This window comes from Notothenia rossii (assembly GCF_949606895.1).
Source record: "Notothenia rossii genome assembly, chromosome: 11".
NCBI classification, from domain to species: Eukaryota; Metazoa; Chordata; class Actinopteri; order Perciformes; family Nototheniidae; genus Notothenia; species Notothenia rossii.
The window spans coordinates 18,264,597-18,284,426 of record NC_136910.1 but is presented as its reverse complement, the minus strand read 5'-3'; positions in this window follow the sequence as shown (position 1 = coordinate 18,284,426).

Genomic DNA, 19,830 nt, shown 5'->3' with positions numbered 1-19,830 from the left:
GGCTATGTCATCATTGATCAGATTGGGGAGGGGACCAGAGAAAATGTCGGTGTATACAGTAAAGAGACAAACCCACCAGCATAATAGGATATCCTATATGACTTTGAGCCAAATACTTGTTTTTGGGCTGTATATATCTATCATATCTACACACCGACGCCACATTAACTTTGGTGCATTCTGATTGGCGTAAACGAACATCATTACCACCGACGTGAATAACAATCCTACTGTATTTACGTTTATTCTTAGCCAGCAGTTTAAGAGGCGCCTCAACGCCGCCCGCTCTGGCCCCCGGAATGCATGTGACTGTGGAGGCTTCGGTCTCTAAATTAACGTATCTCAGAATAGAGCTACAAATAACCAGAGTTGGCTTCTCAGCGGGTGTCTCGCTGAGTGGGGAAAATCTGTTAGATACGTGAACGGGTTGGTGGGGACCTGCGGGTCTCGCGTTATGCCCCTTCTGAACAGTCACCCAGTCTCCCGGCTGCTTGGGAGTTGCCGGGGGATGGCTAGTAAGAGCTAACTCTTGCCGGTCCGCACCGACTAACATGGGCTTTACTGTAGCTGAGTTACTTTTTAAAATGCGGAGCCGGGCTTCTATGGCTATGATTCCCGCCTCCAACCTAGCAACTGTACTACATTTAACACATGTAGGCCTATCGGTACCAGTAAAGGAGGTAGGGAAGTAACCAAACATGAGAAAGGAAATAGCACCCGAGGGTGCGGAAAGAGCCATGGCTAGCTATCAAGCTAAAATAGCTACCGTTAGCAAACCCGAAAGGAGTGTAAGCAACTGTGGAGTTACAGTCGCTAAGAGTAGGAGAGTTGTGAGTGCTTAAGCTATAGTAACGTGTGATTACAACGTCAGGTAGCTGCCGTGATCAAGAATTGTAAAACGATCGATTAAGTTAAGATAATATAAGCTATCAGCAGCAGAACAGACACACAGAATAGTCCGGAGGTAAAAATGATATCCTGTCTAAACATCAGGTCAATAACCTGCTTAAAAAGTTGAGGGTTAGACTAGGTTTCTTTTCAGAAACAAGTCCTGTTTCTCACTTGAGGCCAGGAAAAGGCTAGTCACTTTGACCTTTTTACCTGTGCTGGACTATGGTGATCTGGTCTATATGAATGCACCTGCCCATTGCCTGAACAAGTTAGATGCTGCTTATCACAGTGCACTGAGATTTGTCACTAATTGTAAAGTACTTACACATCACTGTACACTGTATACCAAGGCAGGTTTGCCATCACTTACTGTACGGAGGCTCAGTCATTGGTACACGTTTATTTATAAAACCATGTTGGGTAAACTCCTGTATTACATCTGTTCACTGATAACACAGAGAGTTGCAAGCAGCTATTTTCTGAGATCGCATGATGTAGTATTGTTAGATGTGCCAAGAGCAAGGACTGTCTTAGGTAAGACAGCTTTTATGTGCGCAGCGCCACTTGCTTGGAACAGTCTAAGCTACTGTAAAGTTGAAACTGAGCAATTTTATTCCTCTGAATGTTTTTAAAGCAAGTCTAAGTTAAATGCTCTTTGAAACTATGGGTATTTGTAGATGTTGATAAGTATGTAAATGTAGCTTGTAAATATGTTGTATGATATCCTCTATTGTTTTATGTTGTTTCATGTTTCATGTGGAACCTAATTTCTGCAGGTCTCCCTTGAAAAAGAGATCTATGATCTCAAGGGACAATCTGGATAAATAAAGATTTGAAAAGAAAGGTGACAACAACAACAACAACAACAACAACAACAACAACAACAACCGGAAGTGACAACACGCTTACCGCAATAGTGAGTGAACCAGACATTTCAAACAATACCTAGTTTAGGGGTAAAATGTTTTAACTTTATTTATGAAAAAAGTGTGTTCCATCCAGATGTAGCACACATTTGCATAACATTTGCCAAACAAAGTGCAAGTGGTGGAGTGGCAAATTGTTTAAGCTTGCCACAGAAAATACAATTATTAAAACCTCTTAAGCCCCAAGCCCGTTTTTCAGGTTTCAGGCTCGAAAATGACATTCCCAGAACATATCTTCCCTTCTAAAAGGGTTAGATTAATAATATTTTTTCTCAAAGTAATGATAAACCTGTGAGTTGGATGTACAAGAGTCAGAATCAATATAGATGTTTTTTATTTTAAAGAAAATTCTGATTGAACATTGTCACACTCCTAGGGTTATGTCACGCTGGTAATTTTGTATGTTTGGGTTTTGCTGTCATGTTTTTCTCCTGGGTTATTGTCTGGTCCTTTTCCCTGTGTTTTTCCTCCCGTCGTTAGTTTCCCTGGGCCCTTTCTCATTTCATCAAATCCCCCTCCTCGACTCCTCGGTCCTCCGGTAGTGACCCGGAAATTAATTTCAGCGCGCCATGTTGAAGGACATCTAATTTCTCTAAATGCACTTCGAGGACCGAGGACCGAACGTCGAGGAGGCTCTCTGGAGGAGCTATAACCGAGGATACACTCATGGGTCCTCCTCAGTCGTCCACGGCTCCTTCGTGGATGCATTTCCGGGAACAGAGATGTTTCAGAGAGTCGTGACGCACGGCCGGACTTATCTCAGCCAATCACAGCTCTGCATGCATCCCCTGGATATTATTTGATTAACTGCTTTCATCGCGTCGCGATGTTGACAGTGAGAACAGCTGTGAGGTCCGTGCAGAAAGCAGAGCAGTGTGTAAAATATATATCACTCAGTGTAACAGGCCTGCTCTCTTTATTTGCTGTAGTTTAGTAGATATCTACAAGCAAAGAGTCGATATTTTTTCTAAAACCATTTAGTGCTTCACATAATAAAATACAGAACGGCTGTAGCCTGATTATGCTTTAGGAGCTGTAGGTGTGTGTGGTACAGTGTGTGCGTAGATGCAGCGGAAAAACAGGTCTCAGTTGGTTTGGTGTCCTCTTCTTACTTTTAATACTTGTAAATACAATTTTTGGCCCGTAATTTATTTCCCTCATTGTAGCGACCAGAGAGGGGGGGGGGGGGATATATCCAGTCTCTGATAGTGTTACGTTATTATGAGAGTGCTCTGTTTGATTCTGAAATTGTATATTTGTATAAATATATACAATATATATATGTGTGTGTGTGTGTGTGTGTGTGTGTGTGTGTGTGTGTGTGTCCGCATCTGTAGCCTGTTATATATATATATATATATATATATATATATATATATAAACGTGCATTCTGGAATGTCAGGAATGTTTGAGACGGAGAAGAATGAGGAAGTGGAAACGGAGGAGCTGAGAGCAGCGGAAAAAATCATTATACCGCACTGTGAATGAATTAAAAGTAAATATCTAAGTCGTCATGAACACAATCAGATAGAGAGCTGCTGTGCCTCCTGTCATCATTAATGGACGTGTCTTTAAAATGACCGCTCAGAGGAGAGGAGTTCTCATTTCTCTAACCGCCTGCTGCTTCCCCTCCTCTCTCCTCGGTTCCCCTCCTCGGCTCCTCCGCTCGCATCTCCTGTGGGCGGGACTAAGTCTCGAGGAAAGGAGTCGAGGATAGGAGTCGAGGAGGGGAGTTAGAGAAATGAGAAAGGGCACTGGTGTGTCTAGTTGTTTGATTGTGTTCACCTGTTGCCCTTGTGTTTGTCCTCCCCTGCCCGGCTGTTTCTCGTCTTGTGATTACCCCTCCCTGTATTTAGTCTCGTCTCCTCCTGTGTTCAGTGTTGGTGCTTCTTTTGTTCGTGACTTCGTTCACCGTAGAGTGTTTTGTTTGTTCCAGGTTTACTCAAGACTTTGAAATAAAGGTATTATCAAATGTTATCTGCGTTTGGGTCCTACCTGCTTCACTCTGCGTAACAGAAAGCACCAACCCGGAAATGGGCCCAGCAGATCCGTTCGAGCTCGAGTTATTGAATTTTTCCTTTTTTTTGGCTAACTGCTCGGATCGATGGAAGAGAGCACCCGGAGTTCAGCAGCGAGAGGCTGTGTTATCAGAGGCGCGCCAGATGGCTAGAGAGAAACCAGGTTTGGTGAAGTTCTTACCTGGCTGGATTTCAAATATCCTCCCGGTGTGGGATTCCCGGCCTGCTAGCCCCAGGCATGCTAGCTCCCTGTCTCCCAATTCTAAACCTGGCACCATACGCCTCGGTGGGTTCCGTCTGAAGTCAACCCGTGCTTCTGCCCCAGTTCCTGCTCCTGTCCAGGAGTCGTATTATGGAACTCGTCTGGCTTATGGAGGTCCACGGAGTATTCAGGCGGCTGCTAAGAGAAGGAGTCACAAGGCCAGGCTAGCAGCCCGAGCCCCAGCAGCCATGGCTCCATGCTCCAGTACCGGCCCACACAGCCATGTTTCCGTGCTCCAGTATCATCCCACACAGCCATGGCTCCGTGTTCCGGTTCCGTGCACAGCAGCCATGGTTCCGGCGACAGAACCGGCCCACACAGCCATGGTCCCGGCCCCAGTTCCGGCCCCAGCAGCCATGGTTTCGGCTTCAGTACCGGCCCCAGTAGCCATGGTCCCGACTCCAGTTTCGGCTATAGGACTGGCTCTCCAGCCGATGCCAGCTCCCCGAGTACTGTCGGCGTACTGGCCGACTCCAGCACCTCCGTCTCCTGTTGGCTGTTCAGCCGACGCCAGCTCCTTGAGTCCTGTCGGCGTACCGGCCGACTCCAGCACCTCGTCTCCTGCTGGCTCTCCAGCCGACGCCAGCTCCCCGTGTCATGTCGGCGTACCGACCGACACAAGTTCCTTCTCAAGACCCTTCTCAAGACCTCTCTCAAGTCCCCTCTCGAGTCCTCTCTCAAGTTCCCTCTCAAGTTCCTTCTCAAGTCCCCTCTCAAGTCTCCTCTTCAGTTCCCTCTCAAGTCTCCTCTCAAGCTACCTCTCGAGTCCCCTCTCGAGTCCCCTCTCGAGGCCCCTTTCACGACACTTCTCAAGTCCCCTCTCGAGTTCCCTCTCAAGCCACCTCTCGAGTTCCCTCTCAAGTCCCCCCTCGAGTCACCTCTCGAGTACACTCTCAAGTCTCCTCTTAAGTCCCTGCTCAAGTCCCCTCTCCAGTCTCCTCTCAAGTTCCTACCCGAGTCACCTCTCCAGTCACCTCTCAAGTCTCCTCTTGAGTTCCCTCTCGAGTTCCCTCTCAAGTCTCCTCTCAAGTCCCTGCTCAAATCCCCTCTCCAGTCTCCTCTCAAGTTTCTACCAGAGTCCCCTCTCAAGTATCCTCTCGAGTCCCCTCTCAAATTTCCTCTCAAGCCCTCTCTCGAGTACCCTCTCGAGTTCCCTCTCAGGTCCCCTCTCGAGTCCCCTCTCAAGTCTCCTCTCAAGTCTCCTCTCAAGTTCCTACCCGAGTCCCCTCTCAAGTCTCCTCTTGAGTACCCTCTCATGTCTCCTCTCAAGTTCCTACCCGAGTCCCCTCTCAAGTCACCTCTCAAGTCCCCTCTCAAGTCACCTCTCAAGTCTCCTCTCGAGTTACCTCTCAAGTCTCCTCTCCAGTCTCCTCTCAAGTTCCTACCCGAGTCACCTCTCAAGTCACCTCTCAAGTCTCCTCTCGAGTTCCCTCTCAAGTCCCCTCTCCAGTCTCTGCTCAAGTTCCTACCAGAGTCCCCTCTCAAGTATCCTCTCGAGTTCCCTCTCGAGTATCCTCTTGAGTTCCCTGTCGAGTCTCCTCTCGAGTTCCCTCTCGAGTCTCCTCTCAGGTCCCCTCTCAAGTATCCTCTCGAGTCCCCTCTCGAGTTTCCTCTCAAGCCCTCTCTCGAGTACCCTCTCGAGTTCCCTCTCAGGTCCCCTCTCGAGTCCCCTCTCAATTCCCCTCTCAAGTCTCCTCTCGAGTTGCCTCTCAAGTCTCCTCTCCAGTCTCGTCTCAAGTTCCTACCCGAGTCACCTCTCAAGTCACCTCTCAAGTCTCCTCTCGAGTTCCCTCTCGAGTTCCCTCTCGAGTTCCCTCTCGAGTTCCCTCTCAAGTCCCCTCTCCAGTCTCTGCTCAAGTTCCTACCAGAGTCCCCTCTCAAGTATCCTCTTGAGTTCCCTCTCGAGTATCCTCTCGAGTTCCCTCTCGAGTCTCCTCTCGAGTCCCCTCTCAAGTATCCTCTCAAATATCCTCTCAAGTATCCTCTCGAGTATCCTCTCGAGTTCCCTCTCGAGTATCCTCTCGAGTTCCCTCTCGAGTCTCCTCTCGAGTCTCCTCTCAAGTCCCCTCTCGAGTTTCCTCTCAAGCCCTCTCTCGAGTACCCTCTCGAGTCTCTTCTCGAGTCCCCTCTCAAGTCTCCTCTCAAGTCTCCTCTCAAGTTCCTACCCGAGTCCCCTCTCCAGTCCCCTCTCAAGTCCCCTCTCAAATCTCCTCTCAAGTTCCTATCCGAGTCCCCTCTCAAGTCTCCCCTCGATTTCCCTCTCAAGTATCCTCCCGTGTTCCCTCTCAAGTCTCCTCTCAAGTTACCTCTCAAGTATCCTATCGAGTTCCCTCTCAAGTATCCTCCCGTGTTCCCTCTCAAGTCCCCTCTCAAGTCTCCTGTCAAGTTCCTACCTGAGTCCCCTCAAGTCACCTCTCAAGTCTCCTCTCAAGTATCCTCTCGAGTTCCCTCTCGAGTCCCCTCTCAAGTCCCCTCTCAAGTCTCCGTTCAAGTTCCCTCACAAGATCTCTCTCAAGTCAACTCTCAAGTCAACTCTCAAGTCCCCTCTCAAGTCTCCTCTCGAGTTCCCTCTCAAGCCCTCTCTCGAGTTCCCTCTCGAGTTCCCTATCGAGTCCCCTCTCAAGTCACCTCTCAAGTCACCTCTCAAGTCACCTGTCGAGTCCCTTCTCAAGTCTCCTCTCGAGTCTCCGTTCAAGTTCCCTCTCGAGATCCCTCGCAAGTCACCTCTCAAGTCAACTCTCAAGTTTCCTCTCAAGTTCCCTCTCAAGCCCTCTCTCGAGTCCCCTCTCAAGTCTCCTCTCCAGTTCCCTCTCGAGTTCCCTCACAAGACACCTCTCAAATTCCCTCTCAAGTCCTCTCTCGAGTCACCTCTCGAGTCTCCTCTCAGGTCCCCTCTCGAGTCATCTCTCGAGTTCCCTCTCAAGTCTCCTCTCAAGTCCCTGCTCAAGTCCCCTCTCCAGTCTCCTCTCAAGTTCCTACCCGAGTCACCTCTCAAGTCACCTCTCAAGTCTCCTCTCGAGTTCCCTCTCGAGTTCCCTCTCCAGTCTCCTCTCAAGTCCCTGCTCAAGTCCCCTCTCCAGTCTCCTCTCAAGTTCCTACCCGAGTCCCCTCTCGAGTATCCTCTTGAGTTCCCTCTCGAGTCCCCTCTCGAGTCCCCTCTCGAGTCTCCTCTCAAGTCCCATCTCGAGTTTCCTCTCAAGCCCTCTCTCGAGTACCCTCTCGAGTCTCTTCTTGAGTCCCCTCTCAAGTCCCCTCTCAAGTCTCCTCTCAAGTTCCCACCCGAGTCCCCTCTCAAGTCACCTCTCAAGTCTCCTCCCGTGTTCCCTCTCAAGTCTCCTCTCAAGTTCCTACCCGAGTCCCCTCTCAAGTCACCTCTCAAGTCTCCTCTCAAGTTACCTCTCAAGTATCCTATCAAGTTCCCTCCCAAGTATCCTCCCGTGTTCCCTCTCAAGTCCCCTCTCAAGTCCCCTCTCAAGTCTCCTCTCAAGTTCCTACCCGAGTCCCCTCTCAAGTCACATTTCAAGTCTCCTCTCGAGTTCCCTCTCAAGTATCCTCTCGAGTCTCCTCTCGAGTCCCTTCTCAAGTCCCCTCTCAAGTCTCAGTTCAATTTCCCTCTCAAGATCCCTCTCAAGTCATTTCTCAAGTTCCCTCTCAAGTTCCCTCTCAAGTCCCCTCTTAAGTCTCCTCTCGAGTTCCCTCTTAAGCCCTCTCTCGAGTTCCCTCTCGAGTTCCCTATCGAGTCCCCTCTCAAGTCACCTCTCGAGTTCCCTCTCAAGTCATCGCTCAAGTCCCTTCTCAAGTCTCCTCTTGAGTCTCCGTTCAAGTTCCCTCTCGAGATCCCTCTCAAGTCAACTCTCAAGTTTCCTCTCGAGTTCCCTCTCAAGCCCTCTCTCGAGTTCCCACTCAAGTCCCTACTCAAGGGCCGTTGGAGGTTCCGCTGGGGGTCCTGCCAACCCCATGCCCTGTGCCGTTGGAGCTCCCGCAGACCGCTCTTCTGCCGGGGGTCCTGCCAACCCCATGTCCTGTGCCGTTGGAGGTCCCGCAGACTGCTCTTCTGCCGGGGGTCCTGCCAACCCCATGTCCTGTGCTGTTGGAGGTACCGCTGGGGGTCCTGCCGGCCCTGTGTCCTGTGCCATTGGAGGTCCCGCAGACTACTCTTCGGCCGGGGGTCCTGCCAACCCCATGTCCTGTGCCGTTGGAGGTTCCGCTGGGGGTCCTGCCAACCCTACGTCCTGTGCCGTTGGAGGTCCCGCAGACTGCTCTTCTGCCGGGGGTCCTGCTAACCCCATGTCCTGTGCCGTTGGAGTTCCCGCAGACTACTCTTCTGCCGGGGGTCCTGCCAACCCCATGTCCTGAGCCGTTGGAGGTCCCGCAGACTACTCTTCTGCCGGGGGTCCTGCCAACCCCATGTCCTGTGCCGTTGGAGGTCCCGCAGACTACTCTTCTGCCGGGGGTCCTGCCAACCCCATGTCCTGTGCCGTTGGAGGTCCCGCAGACTACTCTTCTGCCGGGGGTCCTGCCAACCCCAGGTCTTGTCATGTTGGAGGTCCCGCAGACTGCTCTCTTGCCGGTGGTCCTGCCGGCCCGGTGTCCTCTTCCGTGGGGAATCTTGCCGACACCCGTCCCACCGACTCCGGATCCTGTCCGGTCGACACCGGCTCCTGCCCGGCCTCCGGAGCTGTCCGGTCTTCGCCCTCGAGCCTGGTCCCCTGAATTCGCCCGCTGTGGTCTTCGCCACTCCTCGAAATCTGCCTTGCCCCCGGGCCGTCCACCCGAGACCACCTTTTTGAACTCTGCCTTGCTCCCGGGCCGTCCGCCCGAGACCCCCTCCTCGAACTCTGCCTTTCCCCCGGGCCATCCGCCCGAGTTCCCCTTTTTGAACTCTGCCTTGCCCCCGGGCCGTCCGCCCGAGACCCCATCCATGGTCTCTGCCTTACCCCCGAGACCCGTCCTCCAGACCCCCTCCACTCACCCTGCTGGACTTTGTTTTTTGGGATGTCTGGGATCCGTCCCTTGAGGGGGGGTTCTGTCACACTCCTAGGGTTATGTCACGTTGGTAATTTTCTATGTTTGGGTTTTGCTGTCATGTTTTTCTCCTGGGTTATTGTCTGGTCCTTTTCCCTGTGTTTTTCCTCCTGTCGTTAGTTTCCCTGGTGTGTCTAGTTGTTTGATTGTGTTTACCTCTGGCCCTTGTGTTTCTCGTGTTTTGATTACCCCTCCCTGTATTTAGTCTCGTCTCCTCCTGTGTTCAGAGTTGGTGCTTCTTTTGTTCGTGACTTCGTTCACCGTAGAGTATTTTGTTTGTTCCAGGTTTACTCAAGACCTTGAAATTAAGGTATTATCAAATGTTATCTGTGTTTGGGTCCTACCTGCTTCACTCTGCGTAACAAAGATGGTAAAAAACTGTAAATTATAGTGTCCGTCCAAAAGATATATTTTGTAGCCTACTTATAGTGAAAACTAACCTTGGATGATGGGTTAGTAGACTAAAAGCTTTAGGAATCCAAAGTACAACATATAAGTACCCTGTATCAAGATTGATGCAAAACAAGTGATATTTGACCTTTTTAGACAGATTTAGCAAAAAAAAACCTCTTCTGGGGCCATTTGGGTGGATTTTCCTTATCTCTGGCCCCCCTTGCTCGATTTTGACATGTGACATCTCTTTCTGACCGTTAAGCAGTGTCCACATGGCGGCGTGTGTTGAAGCTTGCCGGCAGGCGTGTCTGAAGCTCGACCAACAACCAATCACATGAATCTTCCGCCCCGTACACACAAGCACACGGTTTCTTTGGCTAGATTTTGTACTGGCATATGATTCGATTGGCTGACGCTTCCGTTGAAGCTTCAAAAGTTGAATATGGCTCAACTTTTGAAGCGGGCAAAGCGAAGCGACGCTCCCACGCAGTTTGGCAAAGTATGACGTCACCCCATTCAAAGTGAATGGGCAGAAGCGTTGAAGCTTCAACGCACGCCGCCGTGTGGACGGGCCGTTAGCGCCAATAGAATCAAAGGGAAAACGTCCCGCACACACTCATGTTAAAAAAAAAGGTGGCGTCTTTACGCATTCAATCTTCCTACAGAGCGAAGGAATGGCCTGCTCTGATATTTGAAAACGGAATTGCAGTTTTATTTCTTATAGATTATCAGAACATTTCAAAGGCGACACAGTCACATTGGATATTAACCTATGGATTAACTACAGCATCGTTTTTATCGCCAGTGAAGACCAGTTTTTTTTAAAAAAGAAAATGAAAAAGATCAGTTAAATTAGTTTTTTCCCGTTATATGGATATAACATATTCAGAGTTTATTAAATATTAAGGTTCCTTAGACCTTGTTTCCTGCAAATGACGCGATTTCGGCCCCGGAACCGGGTCCGTGGGGCTTCTGAGCAAACTAAATGTGACAATCATTATACCATCTATACTTTATATGAAGCAGAATGCACCACAACAAGTATAACATTAAACATGGGGGAAGCCACATAGAGTATACACCTTTTTTTTTACCAAAATGAGTTTATGCAAGATTGTGAAATACTGGAAAACCTGATTAAAATAGCCACTGAACTCATTTAACATTGCAGGTAAAGGTGAATGCCTTTCTGTTTTTTTTTTTTTTAAAAGGTGCACCAGCTGGGATGGTAAACATGGAAAAATTCCATGGTGGTGACCTAAGTGTTTTATAAATATGTTACTTATTCGACAGGTTTACTTTGAGTCCAGTGTGTTGTAATTATGGTCAGTAAAATTCCCTGTTGCTTTAATGCATTATAGTTTCACTTTAAGCTGCATCCGGTATCAATAAGCTTTATCTGGTGAGAACATTAGCATGAATGAATTTGAATCTTTACCACTTAAAACAAAAGCCAGATGTTCGTGGTTGTTTTATGCATTTTCTTTTACCAGTGGGAAAGAAGCTTTAATGTATAAGCCTATTTATGATGCCTGGAGCAACAGATAAAAAAATGGTGCTTAATAGAGGAATATTCTGAATATTTCCTGCCATGTAATCTTCAGATGTGGATCAGTGACAAATATCCTGACGCTTCAGTGTGGTTTATTCCATTTGAAAAGCTGTCACATTCTGTTTTATCTAAGAACAAATTAGACCCATTCCTACACACAAATTAGGCATCAAAAGAACATGAAGATATCGCTTTCGACAGGACTAAGTTAAAAGCACAGATAAAGTTACAAAGCAGCCCATTCTAGAAAACCTGTAATCATATTTATACTTACAGATATGTATCAGTGTTTAACCAATTGAAGGGTAGATTGTATCATATCTACTTTTCAAGTGGCTGCACATCTGGATAGATTTAGCTGCATCTAACCATTGCCATTTCACGTGTACCAACGCCAACTGTAAAAGGGTGGAACTTAGTTTTTAATCAGCTAATAAAGCCACTTTTTCCCCATGAGACTATCTAATAATAGTCCATTTGTAACTAACATTACACTGAATATATTGTTGTTAACCTTGCACTATTCTTCCTAATAAAACTCCCTTTTTGTAATTTTGACTTTTGGACATTGCAAACTTGCAAAGAAAATCTGAAAAGGACTACAAAGAAAGCTGTTATGTTGATGAATTGCCGGTCATTGACCACTGGACGCATTTAAAAAGAGCTTAATTATTGACGGTGGCTCTGCTCTCTATCACCATGTAAATCCCTGTGTATATAATACCAAAGCTACCTCTCCAAACGCTTAGACAGATCATTAATCAACTGATCATACACCATTCTTTCCCAACCCTATCTGTGCATTGTCATGTAACTAATGACAAACATTTAAGACTACAGCTGAATAGTGCAAGAGAACTATGCAACACTCCTTTTAATGCATTGGATTAAACAGACATGTGGATTTGAGAGAAAGCGGGAAGACACTAAAGGCTGTAAAATGGATTATGGCTCAGGATGCTGACTTCTAACTGTAAGAACAATTTGTTTGTCTGCTGGCAGCCGCGATGAGTTTCCTCAGGGGAGCAGGAGGTCACTGGGAGGTGACGGACTGAGCTGCAGCCAAGACACAATAAGCATTTCAATCTTCTTCCACTCTGATCTTTCATGTGGTTTCCACGCGCGAAGAGGGGATCTTAAACCCTGGCTGTTATAAATGACACTCCAGCCATTCCCATTGTTTGTCTTTGGGCTTTTTAGAGAATCATCAAAATACAAAGTAGGCTAGTAGTCTGCTGTGGGGACGAGACGGGCCGGTCCTCAGGGACCACACTGAGCTCTGCTGACCACCCGACCCTCCATCACACTGCTCTTTTTTCTGGTACAATATGTTTTCTTGTATACCAATATGTGTATGTGTTTTACCGAAGCAAGCTTTTCACAGTACAATAAATGCTACCAAACTTAAATGAATAGTTTTTAATTTGTGCAGATGGTCGGATGAAAAGATTTTTATTTCTCCGTCAGTGCTATCAATCTTCTCATCTCATTCTCAGCAAAAAAGCAGGCGAGTTTAACTGTTTATCAACTTTTAATAACCTGTTAAGCCCCAAAGCCCCCCTCGGCGGGTCCTTTTTTTCACGACACTGTGTCTCAGGCAGTGGCGTAGCCACCATAGGGCCAGGGTGGGTCCAGGCCCACCCAGTTTACTCATTGGCCCACCCTGAGAAAGCTTCGGTGTCATTTTTTTATTTTTTATTTTTTTATTATTATTATTATAAAAAATGTATTCACCCATTGAGAATATCCAAGCATTCAAAGTGAAATTCAAGTGAACAAATATCGACTTTAATTAATGTTGTATGTGTTTTGTCCTCTAAACCGAACTCATTTACGGTAAAAACTGATTGTTGGTTCCGGCGCGCGCCATAATAACGTGAGAGAGGCAGAGAGCTGCCTGCAAAATGGCTGAAAGTTCACTAATGAACTTTTTTTTTTTTTTAAAAGCCAGACTCCAAGAAGAGCCCCTACTGCCCTTATCTAGCAGCGATCTATACGATCATTTTCTGATAACGATGAAATAGCCCCGCCTCCCTCTCCCCACGTCTCCCTCTCCCCACCTCTCCTGCTGCTGGGCTGTCAAAAGAAAAAAAATGTTAACGGAAACTCTGCCACACGGTTCCCTCGTCCCTTGGAAGAGGTGGATAGGTGGGTGTTTTTCGTCTGCTGGTGGACAGTCCGGAGAGATATACACAGGGTTGGGTTGTAACGGAATACATGTAACGGCGTTACGTAATCAGAATACAAAAATCAAGTGTATTCAGCTACCGTTCAATTCAATTCAAAACCTTTATTTATCCAGGTGAAATCCCATTGAGATCAATGATCTCTTTTTCAAGGGAGAGCTGCAGCAGGAGGTTCCACATGAAGACATACAAACATAAACAACAGAACAACAAAAGGACATCATACAACAACATTTACAGGGATTACAATTTACATATCTATCCACATGTACAGGTACCAAGAGCATCTGATTGTGTAGCATCCAACCGAGCTTTAAAAACATGTAGTGGAACCAGATTGGTAATTTTCCATTCTTTTTGCAGACTGTTCCAAGTTAGTGGAGCTGCACATCTAAAAGCTTGTGAGACTGACGCATAGCCAAAACCGGAAGCTGCGATAACTCTGGTGGTGCTAATGGTAGCCACCAGAGTTATCGCAGCTTCCGGTCTTGGCTATGCGGCAGTCTCAGACACACACATTACCAAATAAGGAGTATGTGGGAGTTCCCCTTGATTCCATTGGCCCTGACGATTAGAAAGAGATGTCAATCAGCAAAATCGAGCAAGGGGGGCAAGAGATATGGAAAATCCACCCAAATGATCCCAGAAGTGTTTTGTTTTGCTAAATCTCTCTAAAAAGGTCAAATTTCACTTGTTTTTCATCAATCTCGATACAGGGTACTTATTATATGTTGTAGTTTGGATTCCTAAAGCTTTTAGTCTACCATCCCATCATTGAAGGGTGGTTTTCACTGTAAGTATTATATTTTTTGGAAGGAAACAATAATTTACATTTTTTTACTATGTTCAATCTGAATTGACTTTAAAATAAAAACATCTATATTGATTCTGACACTTCTACATCCAACTCACAGATGTAACCTTGCTTTGAGAAAACATATTATTAATTTAACCCTTTTAGCAGGCAAGATATGGTCATTTGTTCTGGGAATGTCATTTTCGAGCCTGTAACCTGAAAAACAGGCTGGGGGCTGACACTGTGTGCTTTAGTACACAATATACAAATATGGATCCATATAATACAAATAGTTCCATGTAAGGGTATTATTCACTAGTGGAAAAACACAAATCAGTCTTAGCAGGAGGAAATATCAAATCATGATCTATTGCATACAATAAACACAAATCTGTAGGTTTAGGTCTGTACCATAAGTATCCGTCTTCTCTTGAGGTGCCTTAAGTGTCATGTTTCCGTAATGTAGCCGACCTTCCCTTTAATCCGAACTGTGTATGTCAAACAGTAGTGCGATAACATATCTAAATATAAGCAGTGTAGCAGACATGCAAGCAAAGAGGGTAATTAACAGTTCCTTAGGCCAAGCAAAAAGAATGAGCGTTTGTCTCTGGTCCCTTTAATGGCTAAACATAAAATAAGCTGTCATACGCATGATATAGAATCAAGCAGAAATTAGAAGCTGTAATTAACAGTGATCTTAAGACAGTACAGAGGCACAGTGACACAATTGAAATGTGGTCATAACTGTGTGTTTATTGTTTAGCTGTATGTGTGTTAACAGGTTGAAAGGTGCTCAGCCAATCATAATCGAGGACCAGATCTATCAGTTTTACAGTTCAACTCTTCCCAATCAGAAACACACATCTAAATGCTGTTTAATCTTTACTGTATGTTGTGATTTAAGTATGAAGCTGAAGCAGAGAGGTTGTTAGCCTAGTTCACCAATTCAATATTTTCTTTAATCCACAAACAGTTGAAAATGTAAGAAGTGAAAATATATTGCCACATTGATACATGAGCTGTTACTCAACCTCACCGTGGCAATGAGCCAATAGAAACTCAAACTCTTTTCACGTTATGGAACACACAAACAGGTTAGTTTAGAGATTTTGGGGGAATTTTGGGGAATTTTGGACAGCGCAAGGCTAGCAGTTTCCTCCTCCTCTACTAAGTTAAATGTAGAGCCTTCAACAGCTTCAGTTATTCACAAACATGAGTGGGATTGTGGATTCATGTATACTGTATTTCATACTTCTTCCAGTGTTGCATCAGGTGCCAAATGATGACTGACGAGTGTTTTTACAAGCTGAAAATATCAGATGAACTGTCTTGATGTGGTTGGTGAATAAAATGTATTATGCTGCTTCAGCACCAAAGTCTCCCCGACTGTCACAATCTCCCAGAATACTTTGCAAGGTGTGCTAATTAAGCATGAAACAGGCTCAGTTGCCAATAACCAGCCCTCTGTGAACTGAGACCGTCATTTACAGGGAGAAGGCTCAAAGCTTTGATTTTTTTTTAATAAGATTAATAAAACGAAATAACAAGCATGTGAGAATAATCCACCGCTGTTGTATTTAATCCAATAAAAGATAATGGAAGGCAGCGGTATTAAAAGAGGTCGTGCCTCAGCCCGCCACCTGAAGGTGCTGCAGCTTTGCTCTCAGCCCCAAGCCCACCCACTGTGCTGCTTCCTGAGTGAGTCCAGCTTTGGTTTTACACATAAATGTTGCTTTTCCTGTACATTCTTACAAAGAACTACTTAAGTCTGGAACAGCAGAGTTGCATGATGTGTACATATGATCGATGGCATGGTAAAGCTAAAAGAATATTTCAAGTAAAGCTTCATTGGCATGCTTGTGAGACAGACTTATGAACAGGGTGGAGTTGTGTTGCAGTGTGCTAACACTCAATATGATGTAAGAATACAAAATGGTGTGTTTTTCAGGAGCGTGCATATATTTAAAAAGGTTTTTATGATTTCTCATGAACAGGAGGTCACTGCACACACATGCCATTCTGGATAGAAAGAAAACAAATATTTGGACTGGTGAGCTGATGAAAAAAAAGCTAAACCAATATTTAAAGAGAAAAGCCCTGCATGTATACATAAGTATAAGTCTTAGCATTGTACACTGCTACAGCATAAAGCTCAGTGTTAAGCTTGAGTATTTATGAATGTGAGGCTGTCCACTTTGAGCAGGTGCTGCTTATTGAGTGGTGCAGACCATCTGGAGACGATTAAATAAAAATGTATCACTCAAAAAACACACTAGCAAGGATCCAGATACAGTGCACAACCCACTCAGCCTGTTGTATTGGCATGCTTATAATGAGCCAATATTTAAGAAAAAGTAATGGTTTGGGGGATACATAATTTTATTCAGAACGCTGTGCTTGTGCCCTCAAAAATGCAACTTTTTGTGACACAATGAGTTGATGAAGTACAGACCTTTGCAAAATAATGTGGCAGCAAAATCTGTTTTAAAGCAGAAAGAGAGGCCTGGGTTTCAACAATGTCACCGACTTATTTCCATAACTATTACATGTGACTCCAGAAACCACAAACCTTCAAAGATGTTTTGGTTTATGGATAGGTTTTTCTCACACCAAGAGTGTGTTTCCTATTAAAGCTGGGGAGAGCACTTTTCTGGAAAAGGTAAGCAAAATAAAAGCACTAAGTCCTGTACGTTAAACATTATCCTTCTTAAAGGTGGGGTAGGTCATTTTCGAGAAACCAGCTCGAGTGCGCTAGAATTTGAAAATACACAGCCGGAACAAATCTGCCACTTCTTTACAGAGCCCCTCCTCCAACACACACGAACGCGCTCATGACCAATGAGGGCACAAGATAAGTTTGTGCACAGATGGAAGGCTGACCGGCAGGTACTGTAGGCTGTCCAGTTATTTTAGCCGGGCCGGCTCAGATGATTGGTCATGCTCTTTACAGTACTACAGCTTCCACAGGTTACATTTTTTCATGGATTTTTTGTCAAAGCACTTAAGATATTCATTGCTATCGGGATGTTAAGAGCATTCCATGGAATGTAAAAAAAAGTGTATCTCGAGCCGGTTTCTCAAACTTACCTACCCCACCTTTAAAGTAACGTGTAAAATGACTAGTCCTTCATTTTAAACATCAAGCTTTCTTTACCCTCCACGACTTAAGAGGGAAACAAAATCCAATCACAAGTTTCACTCAAGACGCTTGTTTGTGCCAGGTGTGATTCCTGCAAACACAAAACACAACAAAATGTGTAGTGCCTGCCACTGGCACAAGACTTTATCAAACAATCGCAGGTTTATTGGCTGGCGGTTCGACCCTACGATATGGCTGCAATTCAATGAGAATCACATGTATGTGTTTTTTTCTTACTTGTCAATTGACACTTTGATTCAATGTTATAGTAAGCCATTAGTCTTTGTCTATTGTTAGCAGAATGCTAATAAGCAACATTTTCTCTCTATATCTAAAAGGCTTTGTCGATGCCGACATGCGTCTTCTTTTGTTCACCACTCTTCTTAATAAATCAGTCTTTATTTTTTTGTTTGTTTGTTTTACAGTGTATGTAGTTGTTGACAAACATGTGGAATAGCAACTTTTTCTGCAGGATTTTCGAATGATGAATCAGGTTTTTACCATTTGAAGGGATGCATGTTTATCTCTGAAAATGGCCTGTGTTTTCAGCAAAGTCTCCAATAGCAAGCTTCATTTTGCAAAGCCTAAAAACAGAGCCATGAAGAGGTGCAGGCGTTCTCTTAGAACACCCAACACACATTTTTTAATCATCATTACAAAGCATTTATACAGCCCCCCATTATGGCTACAAATCAAGCTACAAAGTCATTAGAAAGTAGTTCCATCTTAGCTCCATCTTTATATCAGTGAGGTTTGATGTATAAACACTTGACCCGCAGGATCCACATCAGCACAGCAAGTGCAATAAAACCACACTTGAGAGGCGGAGATGAAACAAGCAACACCACCACGGGCACAGGCGGTTGGAAGAGGATCTGAGGATGGATCAGCTCCAAAGCCCATTCTCTTTTTCTCCCCCATTCAGCCCCTAAATATTCCCTAATAATTAGCGCTGCGCCACAGATGTGCATTTCTCTTTCCCTACCCTGCTGCCTCTCAATTCTCTGACTGTGTTCAGAGTGGGATGTTGGGATGAAGATTTAAAGAGAGCATCATATGCTTTCTATTTCATACAGTCATTACAATTGAGGACTAAGATGAAAGCTGAGGGGTCCATATTAGGAAACAAAGCTGTGGGGAATTAAAAGAAAGTGCATTTAAGGACCGCAATCATATTTAAGTAGTATGATGAACCCAAACATATGGGGTTTAAGAGGAGAAAAATGCAAGAAAACTTCTAAGTTTGAAAATAAACTTACTTGACTTTACGAAGCCAGAGGGAAACGGGGTGAATGAGTCAACTGGCAGTAAAATGTTCAAAGGCGGCTGATCATTTTTATTTCAGTAGGATTATAGGAGAAAGATTCTAGGAAAATATCTGCAACTGATTGGACGTCCTGTTTCTCACAAATGAATCATTTCCCCCATAAACAAGTATCAAACATGAGCTTCCACCCAAATCATTCAATCTGATGAGTGACTTTAAGAATGAGTATTAACAAGACACTGATTCAGTGCACATGCAGGAGAAAAGACAGATGTGAGATTTCAGCTAAAACACAACTTTTTAAGTCCATGTAAAAAAAAATCTGAAACCAAAGTTCCTCTGAGTCTCTCTAAAAGTGTCACCAGCAAACCTGACTGAACACAGGAACTCGTCTAGATTCCGGCTCTAGCTACAGTATAAACAGTTCCCAAAAAATAAATGCTGCTGCACATAGTTGGCATAAATAGCACTTCATCACACGGAGACCAGTGCTGTTATTGATGAGATTTCGGAAACGAGCATCCTGGATTCCTTCAAGTAAGCAGCAGAGAGGGACCTATAACCTGTTGCAACACATAATCTCTCCATTTTACTCCGGCTACTTCCTGCCCCCTGGAATTGTCCCTGGTGAATGTTGTACCTGGCACATTTCCCCATCAGACACTCTGAATGAGGAGAAACGGTCTTTAAAAAAAGAATTCTCCTCTATTTTATTTGTTTACGCCTGCCATTTCTTAGTTTATAAAGCAGGGATGTCCAAACCATCGGCCCTCGGTAAATTCTAAAAGTATAATGGAATATGGCCCACCAATGAAACTTGTACTTGTTTTATATTGTACTTCTTAAATATAAATGTAAAAATATATTACACAGTAGTATTCATGTGTTAATAAGACCACTTTTCAAATAAATTCAGTCAATTAAAGTTGGAAACATTTGATAACATATCTTAGTTGATAAGAAAAAAAAGCCCAATGACTTATTTACATAACAAGCTTGAAATACACCCTTCCTATTTCTCCTTATTATAATCAATCTGAGGCTTCTGTTTTAAGGAATGATCTGCCAACACTCACAAGCATCATTGACCTACATTTGATTGATTTTACTAACTTATAACTGAACTTATGAGGCAATACACCTCAGGGCCCAGCCCTTCGTTTATATTTCTGTATGTTGTCCTCTTTGAAGAAAGTTTGGACACCCCTGTTATAACAAGTGGTTGGTTTCTTGTTGAAGTTCTACACTTGTAGTGATGGTTTGAATTCAGCCAGAGGAGGCGGTCCCTGGTTTACAGGGGGCCCTAAAGGACCCCACAGCTGCTCTGTAATAATTGCTTGTGCAAGCGAGCGTGGAGGAAAGAGGCGGTGCAGGA